Genomic DNA, 13878 nt, shown 5'->3' on the forward strand with positions numbered 1-13878 from the left:
CATCAGAAACACCTGAGCACTGTGATATAATCCAGCTAGCTAGCTAGACAGAACCAAAGATGAACTAATAATCAGTCAACACAGAGAGGTCCTTTGCTTTATAATAGAATTTCCTTAACTAACACTTTGCTTTTGCATTTAAATATATATATGTACATATATATTTCTAGTAGAAATTGTGGAATAATGATTTGAAAACTTTCATAAGTTACAGAAAATAAAGAATATTATACTAATGAATTTTTATATTGCGGAAGGAGATGAGGTAGGATGATTCTCTCATCCTAAAATAAATAAATAAATAACATAAAAGGTGTTGGTACCTACCAGATGACATAAGCACATGGAAGTAAGATTCACTTTATAAAATTTCACTTGGGACTGGGGATTTAGCTCAGTGGAACAACACTTGCGTCGGGGCTGGTAATGTGGCTTAGTGGTAGTGTTCTTGGCTAGCATGCATGAGGCTCTGGGTTAAAGTCTTTCCCGCAGCTACTGGAAATTCATTTATTTTATAATTGAAGATATACAGAACATAGCATTGGCACCTAGAATGCTTTTTATTATGTATATGTATAGATAGGTTTGTTTTATTTTCTTTTGTTTGAGACAAGACCTTACTTTGCAACCCAGGCTCACCTGAACACAGTATGGAGTCCAAGCTGGCCTCAAACTCACGATCTTTCTGCCTCCACTTTCTAAATTCTGAGATTGTAGGTGAACTCCCCTCTGTCTGATGAAAAGATATTTAAAAACTAATGACTCAACTTAATTCAATTACCATTATCAAATTCCTCCTTTCTTCAAGGCCTATAGCAGGCGCTCTGAAGACAAAAAGGTGAGAACTCCACCCTTCAGAAGGCCCTGGCCAGAATAAGGGTTACTAGAAAACAATCTATAAAGTGGAGAAACTCTTAGAAGTTATAGGAGACAATAGTTATGAAGAAGAAATGGGAGAAAAGGAAAGGGAAAATATGATTTTATGCAACCAATCACTGACCATCTAATTTGTGGTCCAGAACCAGAGGAGAAGAGCATTACCTCAGGAGCACAATGAAGGAATAGAAAATAAGCAAGAATTAGTGGGGATGAGATTTTTTTTTTGTTTGGGGGAAGTAAAAGATTTTTATGCATCTGGCGATCAAAAAGGGGTGACGGTGTCTTTTCCTGACAGACTGTAAGATAGGAAAGTGAACTCCTTGCTTTCAGCTGGAAGGTTCACACTCTAACGAACAAGTCTCAGTTGGTAGAACAGTGTCAGATGGATTGAATGAACACCCTATCATCTGCCACCAGCCTGCAGAGCAAATCTTCTAGTCTTGGTCTTGGATCCAACCGAGTATGGGCCTGATTCTTGTCAAGAGTCATTCCAACACCAGATTACATATGCATCATATTGTATACCATAAATGTTTACATTTAAAGTTTACCTTAAAAGATTTTGAAGATAATAGAAAAAGGATTTTAGGGGTTAAATTCCCAGACATCTCAAAAAGGGATACAGAATTGACAGTAAAATCCAAACTGCTATATGGAAAGTCAAATTGCATCAGCTAGTCTGCATCTGAGACTAATAGATTTCAACTTCAATCTGGGGGCTGGGAAGGTGGCTCAGTGGTAGAGCGCTTGCCTTGCATGCCAGAGGCCCTGGGTTCGATTCCTCAGCACCACATAAGCAAAAAAATAAAAAAAAATAAAAAAAAATAAAAAAAAAAAAAGAAATGTACTCAACTTCAATCTGGTAATCAAACAAAGTCTTGTTCAAGGTTATGTTTGTAGAGGAAGCTCCAAGCATAGAAATTTGCAAGAGTTTACGTACAAAGAAAATGGATACAATGGGCACATTCTTTATCTTAGCACAAATCTCATCTGCTCTGAGCCAGACATATAAAAATAATATTTGGATGCTTGGGATGAAGAATGTAAGAAATGGATGAGCTTGACAGATAATATTTCATTTAATCCACATAATAGGTCTACGTGGTATGTAGTATTATCCTATTTTTACAGTGGTGTGGACAAAGACTCAAAAAGGTTAAGTAATCATACCAAAGACACACTGGAAGAACTCATATTCGGATCTAGACTATCAAAGCCCAGAGCCCCTCCTCCCAGAGGTCATGGCCGATGAAGGATGGTGCCATAGAAGGAGCAAGGGGAGCAGTGCTGTAGACTTTGGGAGGTGTCGACCTGGGAACTGCTACTTGAAGATTTATTGAAAAATAAGGCACTATGGGTACAGCCATAAGAGTCTGATTAAATAAAGGGAGCACAAATCCTAATAGAGTTGGTGGCCAGACACTTGCTTTGAAGCCATGAATGGAAAAGAATTGCTGTGCATTTTGAAGCTTTTCCTTATTCCATATTAGAAAAGTAGTGATTCCTAAATCATCCATCAAATATCTGTGTATCAGAAGAGATGATTTGTCCCTCTTTGTGCAACATCCAGTAAGAGATTCAAAGGAAGGGTGGGTAATAGTCCACACCACGTTGTTGAGAAATGACTGGCCCATATGTAAAGAGATTTATGGAGTACTTACAACCCACTTTTTTAAAAGTCCACTTTTAATCAGATAGCCTGACAAAAGCTAACTGGCTTATTGGAAATAGACTTCATGACATTATCCCCAGTTACACTCTTGAATAATTAAACAAATCATTCATTGATTTGTTGTTGTTGTTTCTTGCCAGTGGGAATTTTCAAGTCTCATTACATTATGCCAACATTCAGTGTTCAGAAGAAAACAAGAAACAAGCTTGTTCGGTTTTCCTGCCAGGATGGAAATATTCCTGGTCCCTTATCTACAAGAACCAGCTCAAAACCAGTTCTAAAACATCTGCTCCCATCAGTGGCAGAAGGAGGCTTGGAGCTACCAAACTCCACCTGGATCAGATGGGTCCTCTGAAAAGCAGGTACTGAGGAGCACAAAAAGTCCAATGGGGAATAACTTGGGAAAGTGTATGGAAGAAGCAGAGTTAGGAAGGGAAGCTGCTAATAAGCTAATAAGATAAAAGTCTTGGCAGAAGACTGCTTAGGAAAAAGTCTTCCTCAGTCACAGAGTAAGTGGGGTGGCCCCTGAAAGGAGTAGTAGCTCAGCTCACAAGTTGAAGCAAACGTGAACGAGTTAACAGTTGTGCCTTCCAGCCAGCTACTCCCACCAGGCACGGAGTCTCTTCTGGAGGGGCGAATCTAAGCAGTACCTCTGTTTGTTTGGCATTCCATCCTACTCTCCAGAAAGTGTTTTAGTACTCTTCCCATCTAGAGAGGGAGAGAAGTGGCAGAAGAACCTCTTTGCCCTCCTCATTAGTCTGGAATGTCTTCTACCATATGAGACACAATGGCCCTCCATGACTAATTGAGCCTGAGAACAGAAAGGGTTTTGAAAATCTATGGCCAGGAGGGATACTGTAAACAAAACAAAACTTGTGTCCCAAGGCACATTGATTGTAAGACCATCTCAGACCCATTGTCTCCATGGTAAGGGTACAGGTTAATGGAAAGTCCACTTGCCTGAAGATCTGGCCTGCTCTCCCTCTTCCCTTTCTCTGTGCTTTGTCTTCCTATGCAATGTACATCTCTGCTGGCCTGCTCCCCTGTGGGCCCCCTTCCTTTGTGGATTACTTCAAAATTTGTCATTAGTCCAAGTTCATGGGGCTTTGAAAACCTGAGTAGTTTTATGGGGCATCTTTTTTTCTAGTGACAGCCATAAGGGCAATAATTTCACAATATTTGTGTTCATTCTGTTTTGTTTTTCAATTATGAAGTTTTTCTTTTTTGAAATATAATTTTATTATTGCTATTAGGATAATGTAGAGGGACTAACATTTCATAAGGCAGGTAATGGGTATATTTCTTCTTTGGACAATGTCTGCACTTTCCCCTAGTTTCCCCCTCTCATCTCTGCCCACAAATTGTACAGTTTGGTTTCCACATAATGCAGGCTGAATAGTTCCATTGCATTTGCTCACCTTCCCTCCCTCCCTTTTTGCTCTCTACTTTGCCTCCCCCAAAGAACAAATCCAAAGCGAAACCCAACACCAACACCAAAAACAACAACAGCAAAAACATGTTTCTATTTCCTGGAATTCGTTTTAATAAACAGTACTTTAAATGTGAAGTTAAAGGTGTAACTCTAAGTATACCTTAGGGTTCCTCCCTTAAAGTTTCCTCCATTGGTCGGTTTGTGTTTGAGTGCCTGGAGTCCCCTATAGATTGTGTTCATCCCTTTGATTGGACAGAAATCACATATCCACTAGGCAAAAACAGTTTTTTACTTTCTCAAGTTTTTTTTAAACTGATCTCTAATTTCACAGTTCCATGAATTTTGTAGTGAATAGTAAGCTAAACGTAGCCATACTTGCTAGGGAAGTGAGATGAACCCCCTGACATCTTATTAGATAGAATTCTAGTGTTACATCAAAAGGACACAAAGTTGTCTTACCATTTCTCAAATTTGCTGTGATTTTTAAGAACACCAGATTGGAAAAGTAATAGTGAAAAATCATTGGCTTTGAATTCAAGAAAACCTGGGTGCAACTTGTAAGACCCGATAACAATCTTTGTGAGCCTAACATTCCTGAAGCAGCTGTTGCAAAGGGTTAGCTGGGAACTGGTGACTCTCACACGTAATCCTAGATACTCAAGAGTCTGAGACGTGAAGATCAAAGCCAGCCCAGGCAGAAAAGTCTGTGAGATTCTTATTTCCCATTGATCACCAAAAAGCCAGATGAGGAGGTATGGCTGGAGTGGTAGAGGGTTAGCCTTGTGCAAAAAAGCCAAGTGAGAATGCAAGGCTCTGAGCTGAAGCCCCAGTACCAGCACAAGAAAGGAAGACAGAAAAAAGGAAAGTTTTATACAATACTAAAAAGTAGTAAGTTCCCAGTAAATATTAGTTCCTTTACATTCTCCTCTCTTATTTTGAGATTCCATCCTGTCTTGTCTGTGTCTTAGATGAGTTCCTTCCTTTCTCTGGGCCTCACTGCAGTCATGATAAAAATGAGAAGACTGGTTCTGAAATGGGGCAGAGGGAACATCTTTTGTTTCTTTCAGTAACTGGAGAACACTACTGACATCTGGCCTCCAGGATCCTGAGACACTGAAGCTTGTGCAAAGCCGAGGCCTGTCCCTAAACGTGGACGGGTCTGTCCTCTAACATGTCTACAACACCCTCATCGAAAAACACTGCATAATCCCATGTGGACCTTGAACTCTATCCCCTTTTAACTACAAATGAATGCTTCTGGTATTTTCTTCAAAGGATGGAAAATAGCTAACAGTGCTACTGAGACCTATTTTGGTTAATGAAAAATACATTTTGTTTCTAACACTTTAATAGTCCCCAAAACAATTAATGACAACTGAAATGAAGTCCCGTTAGGTTGACTTATTCTTGCCTGAAGGCTAGCTCTTGTTTTGCTGCTGCCAGCTACCCTAAACAGATTTTTTTAATCACAGATTACTCCAGAGCACATTTATTGTGAATCAGCTAGTCATTCCTGAGTGCCAAGGCCTGGTACAAAGAACCACAAAGATGTTAAAGAACACAGTATCCTCAGCAGGACTAAGACAAACATTTTATTACCCAGAGCAGCAATGGCAGTAGCCTCAACCTTCCAGGAGAAAGCGTGAAGTCAACTTGTCTCATTCTGACTTGTATTCTCTTCACTTGTTTTTGAAGTGATAAACTTGCCACCACAGCCATGAGAAGTCGAATAGGAAGCTTATAACAGTTCAAATAAATGTACTGCCAATAGGCAAGTATCATAGCACATAGTAATACAAGGAGGTTTAACTAAAGACCCCAATTAAGCAAAACTGTCAGCCTTTTGAGGGCAGAAACAATGCCTGTTCACTGCTGCATGCTCAGGATTTGGGGTATTTATTTTTGTTTTTGACTAGGCATATGATGGTCAAATTTATTTAGTAGAACAAATATAAGTGGATAGACTGAAAGGAGAAGGAAGATTATGAAACAATCAGGTGATAAGCAAAGGGCCTTCCAAGAAGAGGGAAGAGGAGATATGCAGAAGCTAGCAGCAAGCAGGCCTATAGAAAGTTCAAGGACCAGAAGGAAACCTGTGTTGCTGGAGCGTGGACAGCAGAGGGACTGGAGAGGGGGCTTCGTTCATTAGCTATGGTTGCCCTCACAGAAGCTCTGGTTGGTTGTGACAGCAGAGGTTTAAATTTCACAGCACTGGAAATCTGAGATCTCCTTGGATTGTAGATGGACACCTTCTCCTGTGTGCTCACATGGCCTTCACATGGGGTGAACTTGATCCAGAAAAGTCTCCAAGATCCCTACAACTGTCGATGTGTGGATCTGTTCAGCTCATCTGTGGGTGAGAGAGGGAGAATCCATCACTACATTTCCCGTCAGTAGTTCAGGACACCAGTGAAGTTCATAGAAGCTGGCAAAGAGGAAGACTCGGCAGGGTGCATGGTTGCCACCTACTGGCCCCCAGAATTGAACTGTATCAGGGTATGGGGTAGGGAAAGGAAGTTTGAACCCAGAGTCCCCTCTAAGGTAAGCAAGTGCTCTACTATTTGAATCATGCCTCCAGCTCTTTTGTTTGTATTTTTTCCTGGTCTTGAACTCAGGACTTAAGTGTTGTTCCTGAGCTTCTTTTATTCAAGGCTCCCCTTCTACCACTTGAGCCACAGCAACACTCCCAGCTTTTTATCAGTAGTTTATTGGAGATAAGAGTAGTTTATTGGAGATAAGATCATGCTGGCTTCAAACTATGATCCTCAGATCTCAGCCTCCTGAGTGGCTAGCATTACACACAGGAGCCACTGGCATCCAGCTTGATTTTTTTAAGAGACAGTTATTCTTTTCAAATGACCTATGCTTCATTTCAGTTACTTGGTTAAGGTGGTAATCACCAGATGTCACCATTGTGCAACATGTCTTTCCTTCTGCTCTTACCAAATGACCTATGAAATTGCTGACAAAAATATTCTTGCCAAGAAGCATTCTTGTTTGGAGTTTAAAGCATTCTCTCCCACACTCCTATAACATTAGGACTGTTTGTGTCATCCCAGTGTAGTGCTGGGCAGTAGATCTTTCAGTGGCTCCACATGTGAAGACCAGAAGATAGGCCCATGCAGACCCCTACCCTCCAGAGTGCTCTTCTATTATGATGGAGGGCCACCTCAGTACTGGGAGCATCGCCATAATGTAGGAAGGGAAATGGAGTCCCTAGAGATGCTTGTGACTTGAAGAGGAGCACAGAAATAAGAGCAAATATAGTGAGGAACAGGGGGCAGAAAATTTTTGTTTCCTATGTAAATTAATAGTAAATAGACTGTATTTCATTCATAGAGTTTAGTTCTTTCTGGGCACTCCAAAGTTGCTATGTGCTAGGTATCGGGTAGCTCATGCCTGAAATCCATCAGGAGGCTAAGATCTGAAGATTTAAGTTCAAGGCAGAAAATTCCTTGAGACTCTTATCTCCACTTAGCCAGCAAAAAGCTTGAAGTGGAAGTGTGGTTCAAGTGGTAGAGCACCAGCCTTAAGTGAAACGCTAAGCCAGAGCTTGAGTCCCTGAGTTCAATCCCCAGTACCATTACACACACACACACACACACACACACACACACACACACACACACACACACACATACACACACACACACACACACACACACACACACACACACACACACGAAGTTGCCATGTGATCTCACTGGAATGAATCCCAGACTACATGGAACTTTGCATTATTTGGGGAAATCATCCAGAGCAATGCTTCCCAACTTCACTTCCCAGGCTGCTCCTCAAGGAAAGTGAGTGAAACACAGGCTCAGGTTGAGACTCTGATTAAAATATCAGTGATTCCTTTTAATATCAACTCCATTTTGCTAGCCAAAATTCAAGGCCTATGGCAAATTTTCCCACAGACCCTTCAGACCAGATTTTGAGGAGACTAGGAAATTAAGAGTCTGAAGCAATTTGTAATGAAATCTTCATGTTGGAGAGACTGGAAAAGTCAGGTGAGAACATGGCGAGATACCAAGCTTTTGCCATTAGAGAACATCCCTCAGGACAAGAGAAAGAATATCCTGCTTCTACTTATACAAACTCACTGCCCCAAGCTCCACAGTTGGCATTGAACAAGTCAGAGCCAAGCATTGGGGAGGAGATGAAATTCCCTCCACAAGAATGCATTCCCATCACAACTGCCCCTGCTAGAGAGCAAGCAGGTTCTGGGTTTTGGCTGAGCAGCCTGGAGACACTGAAATGTGGGAGTGGAGCAGTGGGAGTTGGAGGGCAATGGACCCTTTATCTCATAATGAAATACTCATAGGACCAGAACTCAACTCATTTTTATATCACTGAAAGCAAGTTCTCTCTGAGTATTCTTGAGGAAACCTGTTTTGATAGGTAGCACAAGTCAGGCACTTGCTAGGAGCTGCTTTAAATGATTGGGGTTTCCTAACATTGAAGATCTTCAGGTGAGTCAGGATGACCCAACAGCACCTGAGTAAGGCTGCCGACAGTGTTTCCTGGGACCCCACACAAACAGGAAACCTAGGCTGCTGCCAGGCAGGAAGTAAGCATCTTTTGTCTCTGAACCAGGGGCCTCATGTCTTCTGCCCAGCATCCATGAAACTACAGCAGGCTCACTGGTTAGCTTTCAAGTAGGGTCAAATCTCAGCTTCTCTACAGTTCTTGAATGATGGTTTTCTTTCTTTCTTACTTTCTTTCTTTTCTTTCTCTTTTTATCTTTCTCTCTTTCTTCTTTCCTTCCTTCCTTTCTCTCTCTCTTTCTTTCTTTTTTCTTCCTTCCTTCCTTTTTCTTTTTCTTTCTTTTTTCTTTCTTTCCTTCCCTCCTTCCTCCCTCTTTCTCTCCCCCCCTCTTTCTTTCTTGAGTTAGTGCTTAAACTCTGGGCCTGTGGGCTTTCCTTGAGCTCCTTTTGCTCAAAACTAGCACTCTACCACTTGAGCCACAATGCCACTGAGACCATCCATTGTACTCCTCTCGTAGCTGGGATAGCCCATGTGTGCAGTCACACCTAGCCATTGGTTGAGATGGAGTCTCACAAACTCTCAACCCAGTCTGGCCTTGAGTTTGATTCTCTGACCTCTGACTCCCAAATACCTAGGGCTATGGACTTGGGCTAGCTTGCCTGGCTGTGCACCAGATTATTTACAAAATTAAACACCAGACAATATGATTAGATCCTTTATATTTCTATAAGTATTATTTTTTTGGTAAGTTGTGGGGCTTGAACTCTGGGCATGAGTCCCTGAGCTCTTCAGCTCAAGATTAGTGCTCTACCACTTTGAGCCACAGTGTCACTTCTTGTTTTATGGGGTTCATTGGAGATAGTCTCATGGATTTTCCTGCCTGGGGTGGCTATGAACCACGAACCTCAGATCTCAGCCTCCTAAGTAGCTGGGATTACAGGTGTGAGCCATCAGGGCCCTGCTCTAAAAATATTCTTAAACTTTGTTTTGAGGCATTAATTAAATTACTTGGAAACAATTATTGTTTTTTATCTTAATTTAAATATTCACTAGATGATAATAACAGTATTGAATGTGGGATCAATTATTTGTTTATTTGTTTAGTGCTGGTCCTGGGGCTTGAATTCAGGGCCTGGGTATTTATTTTCCTGAGCGTTTTTGCTCAAGGCTAGCACTCTATCACTTGAGCCATAGCTCTACTTGTGGATTTTTGGGAGTTCTTAATTGGAGATAAGAACCTCACAGCCTGGGCTGCCTGGGCTGTCTTGAACCACAATCCTCATATCTCAGGCTCCCGAGTAGCTAAGATCATAGGCATGAGCCACAGTCCTGGTCAATTTTTTTATTTTTTTAGGTTTTTATTTTAAGTTTATGTTTGGTCTGTGTTTTATGTATACTGGTCAATTTCTTATTATTGAAGATACTTATTCTTCACAATGATTTGAGAACCTTGAAATCTTCCATATGCTTTCTTCAAATGGATATTTTAAAAATTCTCATTACACAGCCTTGATAGCTCTGTAATGTTGTAATTGTGTTTTAATTTCTCCTTTTTCTGACAAGAAGGAAAAAAAGAAACATGCTACTTGATGGGAATCTGCTTTGTTCTTAGAATTCCACGTTGTTCCCATGGTCCACTGACCACCCGCCCCTGGGGACCCCTCCTGGTTCTCAGGAAAACTTTACCACTGACCCACTGACCACCCGCCCCTGGGGACCCCTCCTGGTTCTCAGGAAAACTTTACCACTGACCTTATCTAAAAGCACAGGCAGGATGGGCCTTATCTGAAGCAGGACCACCAGCATCAGGATGATATCCCTATCATAAAACCCCGAATGGGACAGGTTATACCATAAATCTCAAACAGGACAGTTTGGACAATAAATCCCCAACGGGACAAGGCAAAGAAATTCCAAAGAAGAGTTAGACCTCTTTCCTGATCTCCTCTTCCAGCCCAGTCTTTTTATTTATCCAAAGACCATATTTGAAAGACTTACCACTCCCCTCTTGGCCCAATCTTTTTATGTATCTAAACATAGAATATGAAGGATTGACACCCCCCCCATTATCCCAGGTGCATACAGATTTCAGGCAAAACTCACAGATACGCTGGATGCAGGCAGGGCAATCTGACCTAAGCCTGGCTGGAAACATTCCATTGTGGGCCAAATCTGAAGGGAACTCTGAGGGTGAGCCATGAGACCAGGAAAAGTTTAAGAGATTGAACAGAAGGCTGAGAACTGGACCCTGAGAAGGACAAACCATCAAGGCCAGACAGATAGAGAGCTGTTAGAACAATAAAAGGCTTGAGACCTTGGATAATGGAGTCAGTTATCACTAACGATACTTACCCTATTCTCTGCCCACACCTGCAGTCACTTCTGTACTGAACTCAACCTCTGTTTCCTTGTTCAAACCCCACAAAAGCGTAATTCCAACCCCACCTCCTTGCACAGTCCAATCGCTTGGGAAGGTTGCTGCTCCTCACTGTCTAATAAACAGTCCTTGCCAATGGCAGATTGAGTCCAGCCTGTTTCCTTCCTTTCTCCTCCATTTTCATAACACCACTTTCTATAAAATACTAGGAAAATGCCCAAATTAAGATACTAACAACGCCGACATGATGGTATACACCTATAATCTAGCACTTGGGAGATAGGCATGAAAATCAAGACTTTGAGGACAGTATAGGTTAAATGTGAGTTCCAGGCCTGCTTAGGCTAAGATCTAGCTTCTATCTCCAAATGTGAAATAGTAAGGGAGAGGAGGGACATTGAGGAGAAGAAAGGAGCAAGGGAGGGAGAGAGGGAAAGAAAGAGAGAGGGAGAATGTAAAATATAAGTACACAGAGGTTGTATTGGAGAGTGGCAAAAGTCTGTAGAGAAAAATGAATGGAGACTCCTAAAGAGACCTGTGACAAACAGCTAATGGAACCAAATGATTCTGGACTGAAAGCTCTAATCTATGAGCTAACAGAAACAGTTTCTCTTAATGACTCAATTTACCTCAACTTATAAAGTATTATAGATGGGAAGCTAACAGTCACCCTCATGTCCACCAACAGAAACATCTCAAACTCTGTCTTCTTTTCCTAGTCCTTCTATCTGTACATTTCCTCTCTTAAAAACTAACAGTAGTATCATGGTACCAGTGGTTGACTCCTACAATCCTAGATGCTTAGGAGGCTGAGATCTGAGGATTGCAGTTTGAAGCCAGTCTGGACAAGACAGTTCACGACACTCTTACTACCCACTACCCACTAAAAAGAGGGAAAAGAAACTGTGATTCAAGTGGTAGGATACTAGTCCTAAGCACAAAAAGCTCATGGACAGTGGCCTAGCTATGAGTTCAAGTCCCAGGACAAGAACACACATAAGAAATTAACAGTAATAAAGATGACTACTACATTGAATTCTCCATCTCATTTGCTTTACCTAATACTCAGGGGTTAACCTTGGAGAGCTAGTAGATATGCATTTAATCCACTTTAACACTTTAATGCCTTGCTATGGCAAGTGAGGACCACAGATCAGCAGTGCCAGTATCACCTTGGAGCTTGTTAGAAAGCAGACCTATTGAATCTGAGCCTGAGGGTTACAATGATCCCTGGAGATGCACATTCACATTGTGAGCAGCACTTCATACTTCACATATGGCTCCCCCAAATAATGTATTGCACTAATCTTTATGTCACATCAAATGTTTATATGTGGTATCATACTGTGCATGTGACAGTAAGTTGTTCTGAAAGCTAACAAGGCTAAGAGAGATCTAGTACATTCTCTGTGTGTGTGTGTGTGTGTGTGTGTGTGTGTGTGTGTGTGTGTGTGTGTGTGTGTGTGTTATAGGATACTGACCTAGGGCCTTGCACATGCTAAGCAAATGCTCTACTACTTTAAGGCATACCTGAAACCCTCTAGTAAACTCCCTTTTTTTCTTTTCATTAAATTTTTTATTGTTATTATACAGACCAATCTAGGAATTTAAGCCTGAGTTCCCAGGTTTAAATCTGTGTGGATAAGATTTGAGAAAGTGTTTATCTGTACATGGAGAAGTCATGAGGCAAATACACCAGAAATCTACTAAGTAAAGAATTGATATTGCTAAGAGAAATTCATCCCTGGCACATAGCAAAATCTATGACTCTATTTCTCCAAGTAATCTTTCTAAACCTCTACATACAAGAAGTGGGGAGTAGTGAAGTAATAATGAAGAAAGTAGAATCTTCTAGAAATGGGCCAAACGACAGTGGACAGACAACCCTGCTTCTGCCACGGTCTTTTTTCTTTAATTTTTATTGTTATTATAAAGGTCATGTGCAGAGGGGTTACAGTTACATAAGTCAGGTAAAGACTGCATTTCCTTTTGACAATGCTACCCCTTCCCTTGCTCTTTCCCAGTTCCCCGTGGTCTTTGTTAACTTGCCTTTTACAAGTCAGCTATGACTATGCAGATTATACCATTGTCCCAGCAGATAGTGCATAGAAAGAACTGGATTCCTGAAGACTACAAGAAGAGAAATTAAGCCATCTGCTTTAAGTCATACTGACTTACAGTTGGGTATCTCTCTCTCTCTCTCCATTTCTCTCTCTCTTGTTAATGTATATTAATTATACAAGGGGGTTACATTGTAATTTGTGCACATAAATATAATATAGTTGGATCAAACTTACCCTCTCTCTTAGCCTCTACCCTCTCCTATTTTCTTTTAGTAGGTTTCATATAGTACATACAATGAACTTCAAGCATTTCACAACCCTCTCCCTCTCACAGTCTCCTCTAACTGCTGCTGTTTAGAAATGTGTCAAATTATTACTATTTCTGTAGCTCTAGATTGTCCATATTAGAGAAAGCATTATATTTAATCTTTCTGATCTTGGCTTTGTAATATGACCATCTTCAGTTCTATCCATTTTTGTGCAAATGACAGATTTTCATTCTGTGTGGTTGAATAGTACTCCACTGTGGGTCCCTTTTTATAAAGTATAACTACACCAATTTAAAATTGATGTATTTATTCTTCCCCTCTAAATCTGCTCTTTTAACAGACTGGATTAAATGGCAGGTCCAGCCTTCCACTTGCTCATGCTGAAAATTTTTAAAGGCATTCATTGTTCTGGCACTATTGGAACACAGCATCAAAACCAAATCTGTCCTTTGTAACTTAGGCTAGAACTTCCCATCCATGGAACAAGCTTGTGCCTCACCTTAAGTGACATTGATATTCTACCATTAACATCCACCAAAGGCCACCAAGAACATAAGCTGTAAGTCAAGGAAGTGAGTCTACTATTGCAGCTGGAAAGAATACTTATGAGGCCTGTCATGGAATCTCAGAAACAATGATAGCAAAGAACCTGCTATAAGATTTCAGGAAGTCCCCAGGAAATTCTAGGTGTCAGAGAG

This window comes from Dipodomys merriami, unplaced genomic scaffold (genome assembly GCF_024711535.1).
Source record: "Dipodomys merriami isolate MVZ:Mamm:240054 unplaced genomic scaffold, mDipMer1.0.p SCAF_11, whole genome shotgun sequence".
NCBI lineage: Eukaryota > Metazoa > Chordata > Mammalia > Rodentia > Heteromyidae > Dipodomys > Dipodomys merriami.